The following is a 17,161-nucleotide window of genomic DNA, read 5'->3' as shown; positions in this document are numbered from 1 at the left end:
AATGATAATAATAATAAATAAAATAGATAAATACAAAATAAATTGAAATGGAAGTAAAAATGATAATTAAAAAATATGCAATGATACATTTATTTAAAATGAAAAATATTTGGACAAACAATACGGTTTAATGAAATTATTTAGAACATTTTAGATATCAGTCATGTATGTCAATGTTGATATAGTGTGAAATGAAGGTAGGTTGGCAGGTATGGGGAGCATTTCATGGAGAGGTTTGTCAGTGATTTTCACTAATTAGCTCTCAGCCAATCAGATGCAAGAATTTTCAGTAGCTTATAACATCTGTTGGTGAAAGTCACTGACAGAAATCTCTGTGAAACACTCCCCGAGATGGATAGCACAGGGAGGTATGGAGATACCACAATCAGTGGATTAACTGGTAAAGCTGTATAAAGAAGAGAGGGGAATAGGAGGGGGGCAGATGAAAGGAAATTAGATGGCTTTGTTCTAGGGTGAATAAAAAGACTACAAAGGAGATTAACAATTTGATTCATATGGCAAGAAAGAGAAAGGGTGGGGGGGGGGTTGAAAATCAATCCATTGTCTCTCATACACTTGGCTGCACAAAGTATCATTGAAGTTGTCAATAGAGCACCTACATTAAGGATGTGGTATGTCATGCACGGCAGTGTCCAGTGCCCCGCCCTGCACACTTAAAAATAGGACAATTGGTGGTGATGTCATGTATTGTGTGAGTTTGACAAGGAGACTCCAGCTCAGACTGGCGGCCGTTTTGTGAGGGTTAGGGCTTGCTCCTTCAAATCAAGGTCAGTTGCTATGGTAACCTCCTAACTTGGATGGGTCTTCTTGGCTGCTGGTCATTTTTTTTTAATCAATTTTTTTTAACTATTTGAATAAACCATTTGGAAAATAATTCTTGCTTTTCATTTGTATTTGTGCACATGGAGTATCTGTGAAGTGTCGCTCAGAAAAGGACTTGCCCCACCCCTTAAGTTATTGCAATCTCCCTGCCCCCTTTTATCATCTGATGCGATATCCACACCCCTTTTATCTACTGTCATCTTCCCGCCCTTTTGATATCTGGGGGGCCGTTTCATAAAGCTTTACATAAGTTAAGAGCAACTTAAGAACGACTGGTGATCCTTTCTTATGCACTTAACCATCAATGAATATACCATTTACCACAAGAAAGGATCACCAGTCGTCCTTAAAGTTGCGCTTAACTTACGAACAACTTTATGAAACACACGCCTGGGGGCCGTTTCATAAAGCTGTTCTTAAGTTAAGAGTGACTTTCAGAATGACTGGTGACCCTTCCTTATGCACTTAACCATCAATGAATATACCATTTACCACAAGAAAGGATCACCAGTCGTTATTAAAGTTGCTCTTAACTTACGAACAGCTTTATGAAACAGGCACCAGTTGTGATCTGCCCGCCCACTAGTGTAAATTCTTGCGTCCCACCTATTGTTCGGGGGATGATCTATAGGTGCGACGCAAGGATTTACGCTAGTGGCCCCGCCCCTTCTGCAAGCCAAAGCTGACATCGTTTCTGTAATCTGTAGCTTTTTAGGTTTCTAATGGGCATTGTACAACGTGTAGTAGGTAATCCAAATATAGTGGGGCAGACGTTAATCACTGCATAATTTCCATCATTTCCAAATTTAAGACTTTCACTTTCACATGCCTTTTATAGGCGAGTCACTTTGATAAAGATTTATTCAGTGACAAATGTACTGTGTCAGTAGAATGCCTAGAATTTATTATTTTTTAAAATATTTTTCATTAATCTTTTCTTCATCAGCCCTCACATTTGGATTACCTTTTTTTTGCGCCGTATAAGTGGCAAATTTGCGACTTAATAAATTGGTGAAATGCTTACATGTATTAAAGAATTTCAGCGTATACAGTACTTTGAAGGTAATGTCATTTTTTGGCTTGCAGCAGGTCAGGATAATCCCCTCCCCCATTGAGATTTGCACATTGATAAAAAAAACACCCCCCCCCCCCCGAAAAGTGGACATCCTAAAAAATCCTCTTGCCAACAAGTTGGGGAAATTTATCCTCTTCAATGGTATTATGTTTGCCATCCTTTTCACCAAAATACTTTCCATCGATGTGCAAGTCTCAATGAGTCATCGAACCCCCATCCCATATTTAGGACTCTGGATAAAATGTTGCAAAATGGATTGATATTTAGGCCAAACTTTTCCTCCTTTTAAAAATTAAAAAATTATGATACCATGGCAACTATTCCTTGGCTTTTTGTGAGATGAAATATTTCAATATCCACCAAATGAGCAAATTTCATTTACTGGTAGTTTCAAAGTGTTTCCATGATCCAAAATAGGAATTAAAGGCACAGTGGTTATTGACCCAGTTTGCAACATTCCGAGTATAGTTTCAGTTAAAACTAGGGCAGGATATTATTTTATTTTCAAAAAGTGAACTTCATAAAATGCAGTTTTGTGGAAATGATTTCGATTTTGGTTTTTAATTTGAAGATTACTGACAAAGTCCTGTATAGTTTGTCACACATTTAATTTGTATTCTCGAATAATTATCAATGCATTTTAAAGAATACATGGATAACATATAGAATTTACAATTCAAGAATAAATAGGCCTATTACTATAAATTGGCAGTGCTAACGGATATATATCTAGTTTGGATAAAGTTTTTAAGTGTTTCTGTCACAAGAAGTTTTGGATCTGAAGATAATTGGAAGTTTTTTTCCTTTGCTGAAGTAATTGTTTGATCAGGTTTATTCGCATTTGCATTTCCTGAAGTTCACTCTTTTCCCCCACATCCAAGGGTAAGGCGGGAGAGAGAAGGGGAAAGGAGGAACAGAAAGAAAGGGTGATAGAATGAGGTGGGAAAGAGAAAGGGGTTGTCATATAAAGAATGTGGAAGGAATGATGAGATCATTTGACAAGGATGAAAAAAACCATTAGTAAAGCTGGATGTGATTATGTGCGTGTGTGGGTGTGTGTGTAGAGAGAGTGGGTGAGTGAGAGAGGTGGGAGAGAGATTAAAGAAAGGGAGAGAAAGAGAAAGGGGTTGTCATGTTGAGAAGGTGGATGTGATGATGAGATCGTTTGACAAGGATGAAAGAACCTTAGTAAAGCTGGATGTGATTGTGAGAGTGAGAAAGAGAGAAAGAATGAAAGAATGAAAGAAAGAAAGGAAGGAAGGAAGACAGAAAGGTGGGAGAGAGAAGGAAAGAAAGGAGGAGGAACAGAGAGAAATGGTGATAGATTGAGTAGATGGGATGATGAGATCGTTTGACAAGGATGAAAGAGCCATCAGTAAAGCTGGATGTGATTACTAGTATGTATGTGTGTGTGTGTGTGTGAGAGAGGGAGAGAGTGGGTGAGAAAGAGGTGGGAGGGAAAGAGAAAGGGGTTGTCATGTTGAGAAGGTGAATGGGATGATGAGATCGTTTGACAAGGATGAAAGAGCCATCGGTAAAGGTGGATGTGATGGAGCCAGAGTTACAGACCAACATCAATCGGGTAAGAACAGTTTGAGGTAAGGTGAGAGGAGGTGAAAGGTTGCTGAAGATGAATTGCAAAATCCGCAATGTACAAGAAAGGGAAGGAGAAATGAAAGAGAGCGTTCGAGATAACCCGGATGTGAAGGGGTAGTGGATTAAGGATTATTTTGTCATTCTTGAAAGAATAAAATGATAAAGAATGAATTTGAAATTCATATATCAGATAGAATGAATATGATTCAAAAGAAACATTGAGCAATATAGAAGAAAATGAGAAATTATAAAGTTAAGTGATGGGGAAATGCAAAAAAATATGAAGGGATAGAGAGAGAGCGACATAGAGAGAGCAGGGAGGGATGGACCGGGGGGGGGGGGGGGGGCGGAGAGAGAGTTACCGATACAAGAATAAATACAAGTAGCCAGAAGAAGGGTGTAACACGATCATTTACTTATGTTTATAAAATTGTGATATGGATCCAAAACAAATGATTGGATGAAATCGATCACGTGACCAATCATTTGTTTTAGCAAACATGAAAAGTTGCTGATGACTTGTTCCTATGACCAGTTCTATACAGGCAGGTCATTGCTTTGAGATGAAGACAGTTTAACATAGGCGGAAGTGGGGGGGGGGGGCAGGGGGTCCTGTCCCCCTCCTCAATTTGAGGTGAGGGGACGGACCCCCCCCCCTAAAATTTATGTTGATAATTTTTTTTTTTGCTTGTCCAATTTTTTACCTGTGTCCATCCCAAATTTCAGGTGGACCCCCCTAAATTTTTTGGCTTCCGCCGCCAATGTTTAACAAGGATCCACACCACTATTTTATAAACCATCATTAACAACAGACGACGTTTGACATTTAACATGGATCATTCAACAGTGAAGTATTGTTCTGAAAGCTCTTATCATGGTTATCGGCTGTTATACAATCAGGGTAAACTCAGCTGTCTAATTTGACAAAAATGTTGCTTTGAGTTTCTTTAAAACCTTTCTTGTATGGGTTCAATTTTCGCAGGGGGTGACTTTGGACAGTGGAACGAGAAACGGCTGAAAAAATAAGCGGAAGTGAGCAAAGTGAACCGTCTAAGAGTTTTGCATATTACTACACAAGTATAGACAAAATAAAAACTGTCTGAAGCTTTTAAGAATTTAGAAATTTAAACAATTTCAATAATCAATTCTAATTGGTGAAACGATGCACAAGGCTGCATATAGACATGCGCGGGCTCGAAATTGAAAAAAAATAATAAATAAATGACAGTAAATTTGGCCCTAAAATGCCATATATGTTCAATTTTGAATAATGAATATGTAGTTCAATATTTTTCTTCTTTGCAGTCTGCTATTAAAATACCACATAGCTTGCCATCGTAGATTTGAGATTACAATAACATTTCTTTTCTTATGATGTACAGAAAGCCTTTTTAACTGGTATTCCCTGATTGTAAAACAACCCAGCATGAAGGAAACATAAGTACACAGCATAGCCGACAGAAGAGGGACATATTTCTCATTTGTCATGATTCTACTTTCAAATCATTATTTTTTTTTAGATTATAAAAACACGAAAAAAAATAATTTTGATCATCTTTACCATTCAATTTCAATGTATGTTTTATTAGTTTTATGGGCATAAGCGCAATGACAATGGCAATGAATTTATTAGACACATGTCATCATTATTACGGTATTGGAGCCATTTTCATGCAAACTTTACAATGTAATATTCTTTTGCATTTTAAATATTTATATACTATTTACAAAACACACGGGGGCTTGTTCCTACGCATTAAGATTTTGGCGGCCGCTAAGGCAACACATAAAATGGAAAGACGCGTAACGTTTATTTTAATTTAGATAAATTTTCAAAAGAAAAATGCAAGCTTTCACAATTTTTGGAGGAGGGGGAGTTCTACAACCATGGATGTGATCACAACTTTCCATAGAATATACGTGTTTCTCCCCCACACTTTTTATACGTATTTTAAAATTATCCTGCCCCCCCCCCCCCCCCACTTCCACCGGCTATGCTGTTTCCTTTAAGAAATGACGAATATTCAAAGCATATTCCTTTCTTAAGTAACCAAATAAATGTTGAACCTTTTAACCTACAAGATTTGTAAAAATCTTATGAGATTATGAAGGATATCCAAACAAACAAAACAAAACATTTAATAGATGAGTGAGCGAGGCATCTGAGCGAGAAAAAAAAAACAAGATGTGGAATTCATGGAATTCAAACCCCAAGCTTCATTTCTGGACAGGTGCATGTAGCTTTTGTAGTATAAAGAATATTAGGCCCCCTATTTTTCTTCATCCAATTTTTTCTGCCCACCCAAACTGCAGCCCTCCGATTTATAAATGCTGCAAATACTGAACCCCGAATAGGCCTATGAAAAGGCAGTTTTATAAGGAATAAACAGGAGTGTGAAATAATGCGATTTCGAGAGAACCGTGCAAGGAAGCAAAGCGACGGAGCTTTAGAAGACGATGTCATTTTAAAAGCCTCCAAATTAAGGCTATATGCACATTTCTTCAACAACCAGTTATTCAATTCATTTAGTCATCACCATGGACCGCATGCAGTATATCTACTGAAATCCTAATAAAGCATTAAACAATCATTATTATTATGTTTGACGTGGAAGAACATGATGACAGAATACGGCCTCTTGAGAAATTCAGGGACTTTATATTACAGCACGCATGGGAACGCCCCGCAAATTAAACAGAAACCAACCAGTTGAGAATCCACATACAGTAAATGTGTAAAATACAAACATTCCCTACGTACGCAAGGTAGTAGGCAAAGGTTGTGTTACCTATAGTTCTTCACCAGGGTCCCGTCGTACTATGGAAAGCCAGCAAAATCAACATATAAAATGCATTTTTGTTCAAAAAAAAATTCTAGATATGAATGTATATCCATAAATTATTTGATTTCTTGACAATTTGGTGTGTTCTCTTTTGTTTACAAAGGACATTTTGCAAATTTCCTGTAGAAAAAATTACGACACTGATGGAGTTCCATAGAGTTACGATTGATTGGATAAATCGTAACTCTTTGTAAGACGGGGCCCAGCAGTATACGTTATTTTTATCTGAATAACGCCATGAAAACACAAAACAGATAATGGGAAGGAGTGATTAACGTTGTCGTATGCGAGGAAGGTGAGCAAATCTTGGTCGACCTATTTCAAGATGATGTTGGTCATATTGGTGATAACGTAAAGTCCCTGGGCTAGGGCCAGCGGAAGACATACAGAAGACCAATTGGAACTTTGATCACCCCTCACCATGATGAGACTGCATCGGGTGAACCTTGGGGATCGGCATGGCCGTCGACCGAAGTCCATTATCCACATCCTCCTCGATCCTTCTCATAGTAAAATTGGGTCCTCGCATGCAAATCGAATTTGATGGTCAGCAGGGACATCAGACCTCATCTCACCGGAAGATAACCCCATGCGGATGCCTTCCAAGCAACATTCTCCTATCCACCTGACCCGCCATCATAATTATCCTGATGAAAACCTGCTCCAATCCGTAATGACCTGGCCACATGGATGGTGACATACTCGAACGTATGCCTGTTCCACTTCAAGTTTTTGGCCCGTGATGCATGAGGTGGTCACATATCGTTGACCACCAGCAAGTCTTGAAGTCTTGGTCGACGCCAGGTTAATTCTTGCTCTAATGGAAAACGACAGAAAAGGGGGAAAAGAAAAATGAAACAGTCTTCCGTTTCTCGTCTATTCATCCAACCAAATAACGGACCTAGAGTCCGATTCGTAAAGAGTTGCAACTATCATGACAATGGTAATTTTTCTTTATGGCGATTACCACCAGTGGCGTACCCAGGATTTTCCAAAAGGGGGGCAAATTTTTTGGATATTTCGTCCGCGAAAAAATTTGACAACCAAAAAAAAAAAAAAAACAGTCTTCAACCACAAATTAAGGATTTCGTACCAGAAAAAAAAATTAACAAGCAAAAAAAAAAAAAAAAAGGCCTTCAAGTTGCAAATGTTCAGATTACAAATTATTAATTCTGCTTCTCAAAAGGGGGGGGGGGCACGTCCCCTGGATCAGTTGTACCCTTAGGTACGCTAGGTACGCTAGTGATTACTACTAGCGCTCAGCAGCCAATTACAATCAAGGTTACCATGGAAATAATTACAAAGTTAATATTCTTTGATTTTTTTTTTATTTATCTGGCGCGTCTCGAATCAATAAACGAGACAAAATCATAGGCAGCAATTTGTGACATTTTTTGTTCCCTCGATGGGAGACAAACAGGAGAACGAAACAATCCTTTCCCACTAGCGCTCGTCGGCAATGCCTAAAATCATATCAAAATTGATTGATTCACAGTACTGAATATAAGTATACAACACATACCTGTGTATTGTTATTTCTATTGTAAAATATCCAAAGAAGTATTGTAAATTTTTGAATGCATAAAAATTCAACTGGTCAAACTCGGTGTAAAAATTGAGTGTTGAAACTAATACCAGTTAGGCTCCCCGCATGACCACGCCCTGGGGTGTACAAAATACACCCGAGAGCTTAAAATAACACCAGAGGGTGTAAAAGTAGCAATCAAAGGTGTTGAACTAACACCCAAACTTTAACACTGCAGCTATAATTGTCTGGTGTGTTCGTCTATAAATAAGTACATAAAATCAAAAGGAGGAAAATCAGTATTGGCTATATGAATATAATAATGGCCCAAATAAATGACACAATAGTTAATTTCGAGTAAAGCAAGAAAAATAGAAACAACTTTTGTGAGTAATTTGGGAATTTTGTTCATTCGCTCCGGGCACTTCCATGTGGATTTGCAAGATATAAATTAGGCCCTACACACAATATGTGCTCAAGTTTAAGCAGCAATTTTCCATATTTAATGACAGCCGAGATATGGACGTGGGTTAATCTCATACTCATATACTCAATAGTAATAATAAACATCCAGAAGTATGTCTGAATAACGCCATAAAACAGATCACAGAGAACAGTAAGGTTGAGCCAATTTGGTTGATCTGGCCCCGTCTTACAAAGAGTTAAGATAGATCCAGTCAACCACAACTATGGAAAGCCAGCAACGCCAATATCTAAAATACATGTTTCTTCACTTTTCTAGAAATGGTGTGTAGTCCTATATACATTCACAGTTTTCTTGAAAATTCAGTGTGCTTCTCTTTGTTTTCAAAAGACAGTGTGCACATTTCCTGAAGAAAATTATGACATTGATGGATTTCCATATACTTGAGGTTAATCGGATCAATCGTAGTAAGACGAATGGCACTTGGGAGCCTTTCATGAAAGGACTTGTCAGACGTTTTATCCGACAAGTCCCGCTTTATCCGACATTTACCATACCCACTTGGCCAATCAAAAACCAAGGAAAGTTATCGGATCCGAAAACGAAAACTTGTAGGACAAATTTTTTTGATGAAACGGTTTCCATTTTTCTGTCATTGAATCCCGTCGTATGTCTCGGTGTATTCCCATCAGGTCAAGTTGACCAACTAGATCCTCGATCACCCCTTACCTGCATCGGGTGAACTTTCCAGTCATAAAGGCCATCGTATCTGCATCGTCGACCGAAGTACACTGCCACACCTTAAACCTTCCTACGGTGATCCTGCACGCTGTAGGCTCTCTCAATTTGGAAACAGAATTGGCCGGTGAACCGCGACGGACGTCAGACCTATCACGAGGATGCCTTCCAAGCAACATTCTCCTATCCACCTGACCCGCCATCATCGTCTGATAAAAACCTGCTCCAATCCGTGTTGACCAGGCCACATGGGTGGCGATGTATATACTGTATATACTCTAGCGTAGCCCTATTCACATTCCAATGGGGATTCAGCATGCATTGGGCAACAATCAATCGTAATCTGCATGGGCCCTGATCTGGGGTGGAAGACTTGGGGGACTTGGTCGACATAAAGTTAATTCTTGTGCTGTTGGAAAATAAAAAATAAAATAAAATATGGTTGGAACTGTCTTCTACAGACATGCCAGCAACAGAGAGCTACAACCCATCACATAAGGAATTACAACTGCATGTATCAGACTATATATCAATTTAATTCAATTCATCTTTATTTCTCAAGCCGATTAAAAGGGCCCTTTTAAAAACAGAAATTATAACCATTTTATTATGGCAACTGCCATGGTAGCAAGTCGGAGCAGCCAATCACGTTCAGTAAAAAATGGCTGTTTAGAAATATGTTTAATAATAATAATAATAATAATAATAAAGGTATATTTACCCAGGGTAGCCACTTCAGTTCCGAAAACTGTTATTACCCGGCTAAGCTAGGCTACCTGTTGGGTGCACACAGCTTTTTGAGGAATTACTTCCTGCCGGTACCCATTTACCTCACCTGGGTCGAGTGCAGCACACTGTGGATGAATTCCTTGCTGAAGGAAATTACGCCATGGCTGGGATTTGAACCCACGACCCTCTGTTTCAAAGTCCGGAGACTAATCCACTGGGCCACGACGCTCCGTTTAGGCCCTATACAACACTGTATGACCTTCAAAGTAGTGATTTAAAATGTTTAACAGTTTTAAAATGTTTTAAATATAAACAAAATTAAATTTCAATCATCAATAATTGCACAGATTTAAAATAAATCCAGATGGAATGTAGTTAGGGACCAATCGCAATGTGGACTTTTAATCCTTTAAAAATAGTTTTGAATCTCGAGGGATTTAAATTCAAATCCTTTGAGATTTAAAAATGAATCTATAGAATTCAAATTAAATTCAAAACTCGATGGTCCGTGATTACACTTCATCTGGATTTATTTTATATCCCTGTATTAGTGTAGTGGTACTAAAGACGGAATCATTATATTCAATGCTTAGAATGTGCAGTAGTCCTAAGCGCTATGTTGCTTTCATAATTATTATTCTCCTGGCTCACCATTATTACCCTGTAATGGACAAAATATATTCAAACGATTCCTGTCACCAGTTGTTGGTATAATCTTAACATGAAGTACATGCTACAAGGACGGATTTGTGAGAATGGTACATGAACATGTTCATATCTTATGCTGATAGCGTATATACTCTCTAAATACAAAGGAGGCAAGGAGCTAATCTGGGGCCCATAACACAAAGCTTAGCAATGATCGTAGAACATTTTTCTACGATTGATTCCATTGACTACGACTACAATGTACAATCAGTCGTAAAAATCAAGCGTGCAATCAATCGCTAACCTTTGTGTTACGGGACCCTGGTGCCTACCGCTCAGAATGAGATGAGGGACTAGTTCTGATGGAATGAGATTTAAATCTGTCAAGAGTGAAATTCTACCATTTTTGGAGTGAAAGTGCATTTTTGAAAGTGCAATTTTTGGTTCACTTTTATTCTCAACATAGTAAAGACAATGAATAAGGACATAAAAAGAGATCTTACCAATCTTTTATGTCTCTTTTTGTTTATATGTAAGCACATTCTACTTTATTCGAACATATTGATTAAACATTGTCATATACACCTACTTGTGATGTCATTTGAATGTTGATTAGCTATACCTTTACCAGGTTTATGGGGGGGGGGGGGGTTACTATTATTAATTTTGGATAAATTTCTCACAAACATTCAAGTTATGTTTCCTTTTTCTGAATACACCCTATAAAAATTATGCCAAGTCTAACGTGAGGGTAAGATACAAACCGTCTTCAAGGAATCGACTTCTTATTAAAATAATGCCTAGTATTTGATGAAGGAGATAAGAATGAGTTTTACCTGACGTATCGATGTTTCTTGGTGGCCGCTAGGGTACCTTTGTGGATTTCCTACCTCATTTTCTGCTGAATCCTATTAATCCTAGGTCTATTTGTCCAGTAAAACCAGGTATATCTAAAAAAGGATTGGATTAACATGACAATCATTTTTTTCTCATATTACCATCGATGAATTCCTCATCACACTTAAAGGGGAAGTTCACCCTGAAGAAAACTTTGTTGTAAAAATAGCAGAAAAAATAGTAAAAAATATTGGTGAAGGTTTGAGGAAAATCCGTTAAAGAGTAATAAAGTTATTAGAGTTCAAAGTTTTGGATTTGTGACGTCATAAACGAGCAGCTGCCCCATGTGTTATGTTATATAAAATGCATGAATTTCAAATTTTGTATGGTTCCAGATGACTTGATTTTGTTTTCTATTCATGATCGGGTGTGAAATGATTTGTCTATTGATATACAAAAAGTACAGTAAAAACCATTTTCAATTTTCTGAGAAAATGACATTTCATTGATTTTTTACCATTCGCTATGTAGGAATGCTGCTCGCATATGACGTCACAAATCAAATAATTGAAATTCTAATAACTTTTTAATTATTTGATGAATTTTTCTCAAACCTTTGGCAATATTTTTTATTATTTTTTCTGCTATTTTTACAATAAACTTTTTGTCAGGGTGAACTTCCCCTTTAAGAAAAAAAAACACGATACAACTACCCAATATAATCAATACAGTAAAAAGAACATATAAAATCAGTTACAACATCACACAACTATCAAAATTTGGGGAATGACAAAGGATGCACGCTGACCTATCAAGGTTAATCCCCAAATTAGACAATTCTAAAAGTAATATGCACCAAGTCGACGTTCTGTCAAGATATATATATATTTACAATTGTATATTTATCACTTCATGGTATCCCCGAAAATGCAAAAGTTCTGGAAAATTAAGAAATTCAAATGATAGTTCTTTTTAAATATGCAAACATCACATCTAACTGGGTTTCCCGTTTCACCTGTTTCTGGCATGGGCCCGCGGAGTCCTCTCTGACCTTAAGAATATGATTTTTTATCGATTGATTGGCCGAAATGGCCTTTTATTTGCATCCAAGATAAAATCATACATTTAACATGGTAAAACAATATTTAAAAATATTATAAAGAGGCAAGGGATAAAAAGCAAAATACAATTTTATAGATAACAATTACAACAAATGAAAGCACAACATATATGTCCCAGATGCAGGGGACCAGCAAAGGCCGAAGGCCTATCAAGGCTAGTCCCCGAACATAACATACAAATAAATAAAGTATACACCAATACAAAAAAAGTAATAATCTATCATAACAATGATATTTGGGTGAACTCACCATTCATGATCTAGTTTTAAATCACTGGTCCATTTTAGTTCCAGGTGCAGTATTAAGTGGCAGAACCTGTGGACCGGACTACCCTATTATGGGATCAAAGGGAAAATATATTAAAGAATGTAACATAATTCATATGATACCAAATTAATGAAAAGACATTGAAGACACTGGTAATATAAACGTTGTTGATATAATCCATCAAAAATCAAATCACATGAAACTATACATTAATACATTGGCGAATTTTCCGAGCCGGCTGCTAAAGCTTATTATATTTTTGTTTACGGGGTATTCTATACTAAAGTCTGTAGTTTTAAGTACATCTTAGTTTTTCTTACAAACATGATGAGATATCTAACGCAGCAGGCGCATTTACAGGATTTTGCACCCCGTGGGCCCTACCTGATTCTGGTACCAACGTGTACTTTTCGAAAAATGGCGCCCCCATGAACATGAATGATGAACGGGATAGTATCTAAATAAACATTTTATGCAAGCGCGAAGCGCGAGCTGGAAATTTTTGATAACCTGACATAAAATTTTGACATTCTAAGCACTTTGGGTCATCAAGCAGGATGGGTATCTATCTAAACATATGATGTGAACATTTTTTATATTCTGACCTGAAATTTAGACATTGTAAGTACTTTTGATAATCATGAACATATTGGACATAATCTAAACTAAACATTTTATGAGAGCACGTAGTGAGAGCTGAAAATTTTTGATATAGATCCGGCCCAAAATTTGATATTCTAATCACTTATTATTACCATGAATGGGATGTGTATCTATCTAAAAAATAATTGATGCAAGCGCGAAGCCCGAGCCAAAAAAAAAATCCGACCGAAAACTTTGACATTCTAAGGACTTTTGGTCATCATGAGTAGGATAGGAATATAACTAAACAGTCAAAAAAATTCTTATTCCAACCCAAAACTGGACATTCTAAGCAATTTTGTGACCATGAACAGAATGGGTATCTATCTAGACAATTGATGAGAGCGCGAAGCGCGAGCTGAACATTTTTGGTAATCTGACCTAAAATTGGGACATTCTGAGCACTTTTGGTAATCATGAACACAATGGCTATTTAAATAAATATTTTATGCGAGAGCGAAGCGCGAGCTAAACATTTTTTATAATCCGATCCAAACTTTAAAATTCTAATACACTTATTGTGACCATGAACTGGATATAAATCTATTTAACCAATTAATGCGTGCGCGAAGAGCGAGCTGAAAATAAAATGATATTCTGACCTAAAACCTCGGATTCTAAGCACTTTTTGAAACGGAGAATAGGATGGTCATGTTACTTAACAATAATGATGCGAGGAGCGAGATGAAAATAATTGATATACTGACTTGAAACGGTAACACCTGGAATTATTGTTTTCTGTAATACATGAAGAGAATACGTATTTCATTTCATTTGCCTGTCAAATAATGCCAGCGCGTAGCGCTAGCTGATTTTTTCTGATATTCAGTACTTTTTGTAAGCATGAACAGAATGCAATGGAAAGTTGAATCGCAAGCAAAATAATTTGTGCATATTGACTTTGAAATTGGATAGGCCTATTCTAAGCTCCATGGTATCCCAATGAGCAGGAGTGAATGCGAGCGCGAAGTGTGAGCGAAATTTTCCTTTTTTATGCAGTGACCCGATAGTTTTTTTTTTCAATTATCCCCTTCTCTTATTTTATTCAAATTTCCTTCTCTTATCTTGCTCTCTTCTCCCCCTTTCTTTTAAACATATATTTTCTTCTTCGCGGTGCGAAAAAAAACTTTTTAGTTGGTTGTCAAGTTTTTTTGAACAAAATTGCATTGGGAGCGAGTTTAAACTTTGTGTATTTTCCATAGTTGAACCTTTTTTTACTATAAAGGTTTTAATATTTCTTTGTTTCAGTTGTTCAGTTTACTTGTTATCATTTTCCTCTTCCTTTCTTCTTCCTTTCTTTTCCTTTCTCTCTTTTTAGGGGGGTACCACCCCCTCCTCCTAAAATTTACTGTCCCCCCCCCCCCCCCGCTTCCGTCGCCTATGCATTTATATATATTTCACAGCTAGGACTAAACCAGAGAGTCAGAAAAATTAAATTTCTCCAAAATTCATTTGGGAGAAAATACTCTTTCGGGCAAATTTATGTTTATGAAGGGATTTTGATTAAATCGACATTTCTTTCAATGTACTTAATAATAAATCTATCTGCTTTAGTAAACATAATTCTCTTTTTTTTTCTCTCTCTCTCTTTAAGGGGGGGGGGGCGTCCCCTCCTCCTAAAATTTAGGGGGTAATTAATCATGAATTTTACCTGTTTTTAAACTTCTTAACCCTTTCTGTGATCAAAATTCAGCTGTTTTATGAAATATCGTAATTGAAGTTCTAAAAATAAATTTTGTCCATAAACCTCTGTAGGAGATGAGGGACTATATCAATCCCCTATCCCCTGCTTGAGTTTGGGTTATCTTTAAAGGTCAAGTCCACCCCAGAAAAATGTTGATTTGAATAAATAGAGAAAAATCAAACTAGCGAAACGCTGAAAATTTCATCGAAATCGGATGTAAAATAAGAAAGTTAAGACATTTTAAATTTTGCTTATTTTTCACAAAACAATGATATGCACAATTCAAATGAGACAGTCGATGATGTCACTCACCATTTTTATTTTGTTTTTTTATTGTTTGAATTATACAATATTTCATTTTTATAGATTTGACAAAAAGGACCAACTTGACTGAATCATATAGTATTAAACAATGCTAAGTTCACATGATTAGGGAGGAATTAATCGTTGTTTCACTTGACAATGGGGAGAAAAATAGAATATTCCCTACTTCATATAATAAAATACAAAAGTAAGAGTGAGTGAATGATGTCATCATTCTCCTCATTTGCATACCCACTATGATGTGCATACAACCGTTTTGTGAAAGTAAAACTTTAAAATGTCATAACTTTCGTATTTTCATCCGATTTTGATGATATTTTCAGTGTTATGCTTGTTGGATTTTTCTCTTTTTATTCAAATCTACTTTTTGCTAGGGTAGACATCTCCTTTAAGTTATTTTAGGTTATCTTTAAGTTATTTTTCTTATTGTTATTTTTCTTGTTGTTTATATCTTTTCAGTTTTTTTAGTCCCCCTATTGCTTTTAATTATATTTTTCTTTTATTATCATATTGCATTTTGTTTCTTATACTAATATTGTATGTTTTTATGATTTATGTCATATAATTTTCTGCTTTTGTCATTACCATATTTGATTATATATTGTAGTTTTTATTTTTGTGTGTATGGACCCCTACAAAAACAGCATTCGCTGATAGGGTGTTCCATCCCACGAGTGGTAAATAAATAAATGAATAAATACATAAATAAATATTTAAAAATTTATGGTACAATACATAAATCACTAGCACATACGTAGCTGAAAGCAATCATCAAACGAATTCTGTTTCTCTATTTCTTTTGTATTCTTGGGTTTTTTGTATTCTTAGTTTTGGTAACAAATTTTGAACTTAGATGACATCTTACTTTAATTTTCAAAATCATCTGTAATCGTCTTACATGAAGTATTGAGATAATTATCCCATGCACTTACCTGGTTATCGCCAGAATAATGTTTGAAATCACTTCCTGCATTTCCCTCCTTTCCTCTCATACGCTGTAATATAAGGAGAGAAAATCTGTGGATATCTTGTGGGGAAAAAAACCTTCCAGCAGTTTAAATTTAGCAATCGTTGCAGCTTTTCTCAACGTTGTTGGTGGTGTTGATGCCGTGGTGTACCTCGTATTCACGGCTTGCATTCCTTTATAAACCCGTACATTCACTATCGCCTGCCCGTCAGCTATTCAAATTTTCCCGCCTATTGTGCACTCGTTTATTCGCCCCAGTGCATTACCATGGATCTATTATTATGGACAGACATTCGGCGTTTTTTTTTATGGATTACTTTCGTCGATATGCCCTTTCAACATTTGCTACACGTTTATTTAGTTTAATCAATTAATTCAGGAAGACAATAAATCACTGAAATCATTGAAAATAAAGGGGAAAATATCGTTATTCACAAGCTAGACGAGCTCAGGTCAACATTCCTCATGTGACAATTTTAAAGTCATATGAAACCTTCGCTCATTTCTTCGGTATAATATTGTGAAAAGGGGGGAAAAGGGTAAAATGTTTTACAGACTATTGCTCTCCCCTGGAAACTTTCGGCATACTGTCTCGCATAATAGCGAGTTTTCGAACCGGGACGTACAACGAATTCAAGAACACAGTAAATCTATTAAAAATGCCCGTCAAATGACAATGAACAACTGGGAGGGTCTGTGTCGAAAATGGGTGAACCGGTATCGCAGTTCGTCTTAAGTTCCGGAGCTGACAAAAAATTGCAAATAGGCCTAGGTCCTTTGTCCAGAGTCCAGGACGAAAGTGCTGTTTTGATTCACTGATTTTCGACAAAGACTTCTTGGTTGTTCATTGTCATGAACGGCATTTGACAATAGATTCTCTATGTTCTTGAATCCATCG

The 17,161-nt window shown here is 36.6% G+C and overlaps 1 long non-coding RNA gene across 1 annotated transcript; it reads right to left on the bottom strand.

The window, feature by feature from the left end:
• Positions 1–3,910: 3,910 nt before the first annotated feature.
• Positions 3,911–16,747, bottom strand: LOC135154708 (uncharacterized). The gene is made up of 5 exons (XR_010294076.1): positions 16,229–16,747; positions 12,629–12,711; positions 11,258–11,371; positions 9,036–9,453; positions 3,911–7,174 (listed from the first exon to the last, which is right to left on the bottom strand). It is a non-coding gene; the product is annotated as an uncharacterized LOC135154708 (long non-coding RNA).
• Positions 16,748–17,161: the final 414 nt, after the last annotated feature.

This window comes from Lytechinus pictus, chromosome 1 (assembly GCF_037042905.1).
Source record: "Lytechinus pictus isolate F3 Inbred chromosome 1, Lp3.0, whole genome shotgun sequence".
In the NCBI taxonomy this organism is placed as follows: domain Eukaryota; kingdom Metazoa; phylum Echinodermata; class Echinoidea; order Temnopleuroida; family Toxopneustidae; genus Lytechinus; species Lytechinus pictus.
This window is presented reverse-complemented; position numbering and strand designations above follow the sequence as displayed.